The sequence below is a fragment of the Colobus angolensis genome, unplaced genomic scaffold (genome assembly GCF_000951035.1).
Source record: "Colobus angolensis palliatus isolate OR3802 unplaced genomic scaffold, Cang.pa_1.0 Scaffold33, whole genome shotgun sequence".
Classification (NCBI taxonomy): domain Eukaryota; kingdom Metazoa; phylum Chordata; class Mammalia; order Primates; family Cercopithecidae; genus Colobus; species Colobus angolensis.
The window spans coordinates 2,928,994-2,939,034 of NW_012116599.1; positions in this window are offsets into that span (position 1 = coordinate 2,928,994).

The window sequence follows — 10,041 nt, forward strand, 5'->3', positions numbered from 1 at the left end:
TTTTAGTAGAGAGAAATGCAGATTCTTATACCCTACCTAAGAGCTACTGAACCAGCAATACATTTAACAAGATGCCCGGTTGTTCACATGCACACTAAATTTGAGAAACACAGTTTAGAAGTGTTCATCCACTAATCTACTTAACTTTGGCCTCCTTTGTTACTCACTTGGGGTCTCCAAGTGAGTTCAGCTGGGTTCAGATATTTCTCTAGGCTTTCTTAGTGCCTGTTTATATATATTCCACTGTTTTAAAAATAGAATTTCTTTATTCTGGTCACTAATAGTATACTTCCAATTTTTTTGAACATTTTCCAAAGAAGGAAAGAGTTGGCTTCACTCATTATTGATTTTTTTTTGTATTTAATATATTAAAACAAATGCAAAACAATTAAATGTTTACAAGCATTGTTTTATCCAAATCCATATTTAGGGCATCCTAAAACACTGTGTCTAATAATAAAGTATCACCAAATACATGTCTAGATTGACTCGGGAAGAATTACCTTAGAATGAAGCTTATCAAATTGGTTTTATTCTTATCCTTTAGTTAATATTGTCGGCCCTCTCTCTATTCTAGCCTCTTCTCAGCTCTTTCTAATGGACAATTATAGATCCCCAGGCTGTTCTGCCTCCCAGTGCCAAGGAGAGACTGGCAGGAGGACGTTTCACACCTCCACCCAGAATCCAAGGGGCATTAGGCATAGTTGTGTTTGTTCCGGGCCATGGGTGATAGCACCAGATTGCACTCAAGTTGTAGCCAGGCGGTTCTCCAGTCTCCTGACGTTGAATGTGTGTGATCATTGTCCAAGAAACCAAGTCCAGATACCGCAGCCAGCCGAGTGGAATGCACTTTCAACATCAATTAGATGAGGCAGTTTATAAAAATGAGTGCCAAAGTGTCCCTCCTGTGTACAGCTAAGACTTTCCCTTATATCTCTCTGATAAGGGAAAATGGGCTTGGCTGAACAAAGGCAAGTGTTCTGAGTGCCCTTTAGAGAGAAGGCAAGGTTTTCAACGAAAGAGAGATTAACAGGACGTCTCCCCAGCTGCCACATGCAAACACACACACACACACACACACACACACACACATATCAGGCTTTCTCAAGATAAGGAGGAATGTTTCTCTCAAATGTCCCTCTCAAACATTCCTTCCCTTCTTGAGACAATATCCCTAGGTCAGGTCACAGAGGGGTGCTATGCCAGTAGCTCCAAAGCTTTGAAGCTCGTGCAAATACATTAAAGATGAAAAAAATCAATAATGAATGAAACCAATTCCTTCTTTTCTTAGAAAATGTCCAAAAATTTTTTGAAACATACTACCAGGTGTAGGATAAAGAAATTTTATTATTAAAGAGTAAATTTGCATCCATAGGATGTGGTACTACATGTTGGCTTATTTAACTCTGCTTGCCAGTGAGCTGGTGCCCCATTTTCCCTGCCCTTGTTTTCTCTTTCTCTATAGGGAAACAATATTTCATATAACAGCTTACATTTGATACCCTTTCTGTTTCCAGGTCGACCCATCCTTCCCACATACCCAGACTAAATATTCATGCTGAATCGCCTTCCAAACTCCAAAAAACATTAGCAAATACAGGGTGTCTTCTCTGACCTCCCTTGACTCTAAGTAACTGTGCTTCCTCTGTCATCCCAAAGCATCCTCCCTTTTAACCTGTATCTGGCTGTATTCTGTATTTACCAGAAGATATTTGAATTGTTGACTTATACATCCTCTCCCCTCCTAGAACATGAGCTCCTAGAAAAGCAGAGCCAATGATTTCTTCATTTTTTGGAGACTTGTTGAATGAATTGGACTGCCGAATCCCTCCCATCTCCATCCTTGCTCTCCAGGACCTATATTTCTCCCTCAGTTGCCCTAGTAACTCCTTCTCAATCCCCCACACGGGCCTGCTCTTCGCCCAGTTTGCTGGAAGACCAGCATAGTGGGTATCATGTGTGAACCGCTTGCTGGGGTAAGTCCTGGTAAATCACCTTGAGACATAGCACAGGGTTTGTCAGATTTCAAGAGCCCTCGTTTTCAGCATGTTCGCCTGCCTAGTTCCAAACACTTACTGCCTCTAGGCCATTGCATGACTTGAAAAGTGAATCTGTCACTTGCTGGTTATGCTATTACAGGACGGTCTGCTATGAGTTCTTCCAGGTCCCCAAGTTCCATTTGCTTTTGGGGTCCTACACTATAAATTCCTTTCTCCTGCCCTTCCACCATCTCTCTGCTAATGTTCCCTTCTTGGTGACAATCTTACCTAATATGTCACAGCTGTGTCCTTGGCTGGAGTGCGTGGCTGGGGACAAGTAGCAACAGGTTTTATTCGTTTGTTTGAACGGCTCAAATATCTGTTAAATGGTCTCTTTGTGTGTCTGTGGCTCATGTATATGCAAAGACGTGGTGTGATTTCTGCTGAGTCTAGGCAAGGCACAAATGTTCAGGAACGGGAGCTTCTCAAATGAAGGAAGTGTACAATTAGTGCAATTTGGTGACCCTTTCTTTCCAGAGTAAATTTGACATTCTGTTGTTACTAAAAGTGTTGCGTAGTGACAGCAGAAGCTGTCAGCGTCCCCTCTGCTCACCTCATAGGTTACCAGATAGGTTCCTTTCTGGGTGTAGGATATTGCCCGGCCAAAATGAACACAGGGTAGGCAGAAGCAAGAGAAATTAAAGTCCCAGGGGTGCATTGTTTTCTAGCTCTGTTGTCTCCTGGAAGTAAATTTTGAGTTATTTTCTACACAGTCTCATAGAAGATCCCCAGGAGTACTGAGCCCCAAATGTCCAAAGCAGTGACCCACTTATCAAGTCACCCTCTATTGAGTTTCCTCCTTTCCCTCTCTCACTTCTCCACTCCTCAAATAAGCTTGCACTGAAACCCTTGATTCAGGATCTGCTTTTAGTAAGCCAAAATTATCCATGTATGTCCAAAGCTATGCACTCTAACCACTTACTATTGATGATTTAGCAGGTTGTGGTCCAGGATTGTGAATCTTATTGTTAAGGGAAATGGGTTAAACTGAATGTGCCCATCTGTATGTGCTATAGAATGTGCCAGATGTTTTATATACATACGTGGTTTTATTTCTTCCTAATGGTACTTTCCTCCTGGATTCAATGTAAGAATTAAATGAGGTAATATAAAGTGTTTGACACAGTGCCTGGTCATTTTTATTTTCGTTATTGTAATTTACTTTCTATAAACAAATTTAGGCTCAAAGAGGTGCAATATATTTGGATTTGTTTCCATATGGATAATATGCATTGGATAAAGGATTCAAATCCAGCTTTGTTTAATTCCAAAGTTGGCCACACTCTCTCTATGCTGCCTTCCATTTCAATGATGGTTCAATCAACTTAATTTACAAATGCAAATGCTTTTCCTCTGAAGTGTCAGATACTCCTAGGCTCCTTTCAGCATTAAAATAATACCTTGTCCTCATTTAAATAGGCTGGCACCCTCACATGAATCATCACGCAACATGTTTTTCTTTAAGATTTCCACTATAAAAGAGCAGCCTTCACCAAATTCTCCACTGGCAGGGATATATTTTAAAATGTCAAATCTCTAAGAGAAGAAAATAGATTCATCTCTATTTCTGTCTCCCGTCCTAACAAAATCCAATTATGGTAACAATAACCGCTCATCTGCTTACTATCAAGATCAGCCAGGATTGGGCTTTCAAGATGACAGATGACTCAAGTGTCCCCACATCACCCTTAGAACAGGGCCTACCTTTCTGGAGAAATTTTTGGCAACCTTTGAATAATTATTTTAAAGACATTGCAATTCCCACCAAAACTTATCTACATTTTTAGTTTTCATCTGACAGAACACAACTCAATTGATCTGATAATAACGTGCCCAACGTGTTCTTTTTTCTTATGTTGGTAATACATTTTTTATTCTTATTTAGAGACTCTGCTAGGAGAGAAGAGTTAATCCTATATCCTTAATCCAAGAGATCCCTCTTCTCTCTAGGACTGTGGGTCTTTGATTAAACCCAAGACTTTCAGAGAAAATTAATGCATACCTAGCTAGCATTGGGATTTAGCCTTGGGATCACAGTGATGTTGCTACTCAAGAAATAATTCTCATTACAAAAACAGTACTGGCTTATTAAAGAGCATTTGGTAATATACTGTCAAAAGAAATAATAGATGGAGTGGAGAAGGGGTTAATTTCCTATAACCTCCATCACCAAAACACACTTACTTAAAACAGTCTGACTTGCCCCCAGTCAACATGTTCATGCATTTTTGTAGCAATTACTTTATGTATTCAGTTTTATGTTTTGCTTCTTTAGCTCAGCCTTGTATCATAAACATTTTTGTTATATATTATTTGAAACGTCATTTTCAAAGTATTTATAGGATTTAATTAAGAAGATAGACACAGTTTACTCAATGATTAACCTGTGATTGGATAGCTTGGTGGCTGCCAAGTTTTTGATATTATCAATGTAGTGGTGTGAATGATCTGTAGTTAGAGTTATTTTGTTAGAATCAATTTTTAAAATAGAATTACTGCACCAAAGGCATTAAAAAGTTTAACTTCTTGATGCATATTGCCAACTTGTCCACAGTATTTGTATAGATTCTGTTGAAGTTGCCAGCTTCTCTTATGTCTCTTCCAAAACCCTTGCCGTCTGCCTCTCTCTTTCTCCATTGCCCCTTTGTCCCATTTCCCACCCTGACTCAGTTCTTCACCATGCCCCAACTTGCCGATTGATCTCAGGTTCATCTCTGGCTCCCCCTCCATACCCGCTTTCCTTTGTGTTGCCTCTCCTAATTCTCTTAGCAGTCTTGGATCTCTTTCCCTTGAAAAACTGCTCTTCCAAGGTATTCATGCTTACATGACCTCAGGTATTACCCCGTCAGATATTTCCATTTCAACAAATACCTTCTATATCAAAGGAATATGGAATGTGAGAACCACATACTTTGTGGTCAAAGCAGCAGAAAAGAAATTTAGGACAAGAATCTTTTTTATGGAATCATTTATATTATGCTATATAGGAAGTTGTCCAATCGGTCTATGGGTTATGAGATATCATCTTTTTTAACAGGCTACTTTTGATGAATATTGATATTTTCTCAGGGTGTCTGGTCTCATGGGGCATATCAACGCATTTAAGCTAATGAAAATTGTGATTCTTCAGGTGGGAGACTGGGAGGGATACCATACAATATTATCAGTCTTTTCCCTTCGTAGTTTATCGATAATATTCAATGACTGATGTGGCTGTGAAATTCTCTGAACTGGCTTTAATTCATAATGTACTATTGATAGGTTTCTAAGCTTGCTCAAATGTCAGGAATTTTGCTCAATGTCAGTTGGTAGCTATTAGTATTTCTTAGCAACTACTCATTTCGTTTTTCCCTAACATGAAGAAGAAAATTAGACCAGGGAAATGTTGAGTCAACTTCTAAAATTTGTTATTATACAGCTAAAGTTACTGTCAGTGCTAAAAAGGGGAAATAAAACATACTAAAATGTTAAGTTAAATTTCAGACCACAATATTTGTCAGTTAGACCTTGATTAGAGATGATTTCCTGTCTATTCCTCAATCTAAACTGTTTTTAGATCAGTTTACAGTCTAAAATGTTAACAAATGAAACAGAAGGCCAAACTCAAACTGTAAATCATCCATTAAAGATAGAACATCCTGTGCTTATCAGATCTAGTTGCTAAGTACCCACTCTTTATGACTCAGGGGCCCACACAGACCCGAGGCGCCAGCTGCAGTTTGAGATAGCAGATTGGGGAGACAGCAATACTAATGTGTTGGAAATGGATGAGGGGAAAACTGTCCCGGATTTTCAGGTGGTTCAGACAAACGAGGTGAGGAAAACATTCAACAATGTGAATGGTGTATTCAACACTGGGATAGTATGAGGCGATAGCCCATCAGGAACAATCTAGAACTTGTCTTGAGCTGCCAGAGGATATTTCAGGCATAAAGCATTCATGCCTTCTCCATGCTGTGCAACTACATTTTTTTCCCACCCAACATTTACTTAAAAAGAACCCAAAATAAATAGGTTATTTAACTTGGCATATTTTTTCCTATGCAAAAAAAAAAAGAAAAGAAAAGAAAGAAATAGTTACACCTAAGCTGGAAATCACAGTGGTCTCAGGATGACTCTTAGAGCCTTGGCTCAGAACCAGTCACCAGCTGTGGGGCCTCAAACCAACTGGTAAGCATTCTGTGCCTCAGTTTCTTCCTCTTGCAAAACAGGCTCTCTCAAGTGTGAGGATTAAACAAGAAAAAGTATGGAAGGCACTTGGCCCAGTATTGGAGTCATAATATGTGTGTAATCAATATTAGTGATGACAGCTATTTCTTTCTGGAGGTGTTTGGGCAATTATCTCAACATAGAGAGGGTATTTGCTATTGCATTCCGTTTTATCTCCCTAAACTCAGGCAGGAGGATTATAATGAAGATGCCATACCTATTTACTATATTGAAGAACCCGTGCTTTAGAATGGCACGCTCCTCTTCAATTTTGTCAGAGAGCTTTGAATATGAGTTGTTAATTTTCAGATACTTAAAAGGGATAATGTTGTGACTAACAGCTGTGTTTCCAGAGTCCTGTAGAGCTGAATCTAAATCCCTAATTTTCAACCTACTACTTGGGCAAATTAGTTCAATTCTTTGTGCTTCAATCTCCTCATCTGAGAAATAGGGATGGTAAAGATACCTCCCTTATGGTGTCTGTGGAAATGTCTGAAATAATTTATTGAAGTGGCATAAGGCATGGAACCTGGAATATAATAAATCCTTCACAAATGTTAGCTGTTTTTATATTAGGAATTTAAGAGGTAAAGCAGCAGAGGTTAAATAAGCAGAACTATTTGAAAGAATTGCCCTCCACTGTTCTTTTAAATCAAGACTGTCTCTCTCTTAGCTGAAGGATTTAGCAATATAAAGTCATCACAACTTTGGTCAATCTGTATATATTTTTGTCACTTTAGTTTGTCATGTATTGAACTTATTACAGAAGAGTCCCATCTTTGGATGGTCTGTTTTAACAAAAAGTGTTGTAATAGTAGTCAAACTAAAAGCTTTTATATACATCTTACCAAAGGAATTGTTACATAACTGCTATTATAATAAATAGCATCAATATATAATCATCCAAACATTTATAAACTCACTTTTTTATTTTGTCCCCCCCAGTGTCTTCAGTTTTTGTGAATAGGTCTGAACTCATATAACCTACTAGTATTTTCTACTTGCAAGAGTCTTTAATTCTTTCAATTCTTGCAGGAAGAAATAAAAAGACTTTTCCGGGTGAATTCTACTTTAAGTTAACATCTGCTCCAGTGTTTCTGGCTTGTTTGTTGTCAGGCTACTGAATTGCTTCTTCCTTCTCTCTCGACCATCCTCTTTTATTTTATATACTGTCTGTATTTTTAAGTCTAAGCTGTGTTGCTACTGGTAGAAAATCTTTAAGAAACTTGTGGGATTCCTGTGTATATCACAGAGATTCACTTCATTAGATGAGAGGCTTCTCTACAGATCTTTCCTAGATAATCCCATCTCTGTTTTTAACTTCTGCTGAGATGCCTGAGGAGATAAGTAAGTCATGCATTTAATCTCTTCAAATAGCTTTTTTGTAACTGAACATTCTGACATTTTGCAATATGAATAGGCTGAGAATTTCATGAACATCAATCCTGGTTTCTCAGTTTAACAGTGTACTTTTTTCTTCTTACTTTTAAAAAAATTTTTATTTTAAGTTCTGGGGTACATGTGCAGGATGCACAGGTTTGTTACATAGGTAAATGTGTGCCATGATGGTTTGCTGCACCTACCAACCCATCACCTAGGTATTAAGCCCAGTATGCATTAGCTGTTTTTCCTAATGCTCTCCTTCCCCCACCTAACCCCTCAACAACCCAAATGCCCATCAATGATAGACTGGATAAAGAAAATGTGGTACATATACACCATGGAATACTATGCAACCATAAAAAAGAATGAAATCATGTCCTTTGCAGGGACATGGATAGAGCTGGAAGCTATTATCCTCAGTAAACTAATGCAGGACCATATGTACTCACTTATAAGTGGGAGCTGAACAATGAGAACATACAGACACAGGGAGGAGAACAATATACACTGGGGGTCCTCTTGCATTTTACTGGAGGCTGCAGAAGTCACAAGGCCACACCTTTAATGCACGATTTGGAATTTCCTCAGCCGAATGTCCAATTTTATCTTTTATAAATTCTGCTTTCCACACACCTGTAGGACATAATCCTGATAAGTTTTCTGCCACTATACAAGAATCCCTTTTCTTCCAGTTTTCAGTAACATGTGCCTCTCTTCCTTCCACACCCTCACTAGCAGAGTCATTAACTTATAGACTCATATTTAGTTTGTTTAAGGCAATCCAGGCATTTTCTATCATCCTCCTCAAAATTCTTCCAGACTCTTCCTGCTGCCCAGTTCCAAAGTCACTTCGACATTTGTAGACATGTGTTCCAACAGCACCCCAATCTATTCATTTTAGTTTCCCATTGCTGCCATAACAAGTTAGCACAAACTTAGTGACCTAATGTAAATTTGTTATCTTGCCATTTTGTTTGTCACAAGTCTGACATAGCTCTCACTGGACTAAAATCAGTGCATCAGCAGGACTACATTCTTTTCCAGAGTCTTTGGTGGAGCATCTGTTTTCTTGCATTTTCTAGCTTCTAGAGGCTGCCTTTACTCTTTGGCTCATGGTCCCTTCCCTCTATCTTCAAGATGAGCAATGAGGGTTTAGTACCTTGCATATTGCATTACTCTGACCTCACTTTTTTATTATACCTTCTTGTCTGACTCTGGCCCCTCTGCCTCCTTCTTCTGCATTTAAGAACACTTGTGATTCCATTGGACCTACCTGGATAGTCTAGGATGATCTCCCTATCTAAGGTCAGCTGATTAGCAACTCTAATTTCATTTGCAACTTTAATTTTCCTTTGCTATGTAACCGAACATATTTACAGGTTCCAAGGATTAGGACGTGGAAAACTTTGGGGATGGGGGTAATTATTCTGCCTACCACAACATCTGTTCTATCAAATTTCAAGTCATGAATGCTCCAACTTTCCAGGCCTCCCTGGAGGTACAGTAGAATGTTTTCAACTGACAATTGAGGGCTCCAAAAGACATCTTCCCACATTTAAGTCTCTCCTCTCCAATCTCTGTTCTGGTCTCCTGGAACGCGTATGCGTAAGTGTGTGTGTAATGCAGAGGTTAGAAACATTTAGACAAAGGAATTACAAAGCTAAATTTTGGCTAGCAGTCAGAGTGAAAATTCTGACGTTTTAGAGAAGCACACTTATCAGATTTCTTAAAAGGTCAATCCTCAGTGATTGTTGTATCTAATATAATTTAATCTAAATTGTTTTTGTAGTAATCCAAATGCATTCTCTCTAAAGACTGATGGTAAATTAGATGTTTCTCTGCCTTTATAATTTTTCCCTCTCTTCCCAGGCAAATGGTGGATACTTATTGCAAATTTGGTAGGTTAACAGTAAAGAGAGTTTTTTTTTTTTTTTTCAAAAATATTCCTATTTCTATTTGGTTCTACTCTACATTTAAAAACACATTAACTGACACAAACAAATAAAAAAGCAGTAATAGTATTTAAAAATCACCTAGACCAGGCATGGGGGCTCACGCCTGTAATCCCAGCACTTTGGGAGGCTTAGGTGGGTGGATCACCTGAGGTCAGGAGTTTGAGACCAGCATGAACAACATAGCGAAACCCCATCTCTACTAAAAATACAAAAATTAGTCAAACATGGCAGTGGGCACCTGTAATCCCAGCTTCTCTGGAGGATGAGGCAGGAGAAAAGCTTGCTTCACCTCTGCGGAGGCGGCAGTGAGCTGAAATTGTGCCATTGCACTCCAGCCTGGATGACAAGAGCAAAACTACGCCAAAAATAAATAAATAAATAAAAAGAAAGAAAGAGAAAGAAAGAAAGAAAGAAAGAAAGAAAGAAAGAAAGAAAGAAAGAAAGAAAGAAAGAAA